A 648-nucleotide genomic window follows, 5' to 3' on the forward strand; every position below is an offset into this window, starting at 1 on the left:
GCAGCGAGGTTGATTGGTCGACGGGCGTTACGCACAACCACTTAGAGGGATTCGATTGGTTGGAGGGATGATGGGTGAGCGCTGATTGGATGGAGGATCTGTCTTGTGTCTGTGACGACAGCTGGAGATCAGGGTCTGTTCAAGAGCAAGCTTAAAATACCTGATTGTAGCTCCTTTTTGTCAAAATCCCAAATTGTACTATTTTAAACTTTGCCATTTGTGACCCCACGCACTGAAACTATCATCCTTCTGTTGTGGAAATGCCTTACTTTCCTCCGACATTAATTAACTGATTGTTGGTTTTGGGAAAAGTAGTGAAAAATGTAGAAAAAAAGGTGCAGAGGTGTAAAGTAACTAAGTACATTTACTCAAGTACTGTACTTAAGTACAATGTTGAGGTACTTGTACTTTACCTGAGTATTTCCATGTTATGCTACTTTGTACTTCTACTCCACTACAGTTCAGAGGTAAATGGTGTACTTTTACTCCACTACATGTATTTAATACCTTTACAATCACTACTTTTACTGTCGCTACTTTAACTATACTTTGATGATAATACTTTTCTACTTTTCCTTGAGGAACATTTTGAATGCAGGACTTTTACTGTAACATAGTATTCCTACACTCTGGTACTTCTACTTTACA

Source organism: Notothenia rossii (genome assembly GCF_949606895.1).
Source record: "Notothenia rossii genome assembly, chromosome: 4".
NCBI lineage: Eukaryota > Metazoa > Chordata > Actinopteri > Perciformes > Nototheniidae > Notothenia > Notothenia rossii.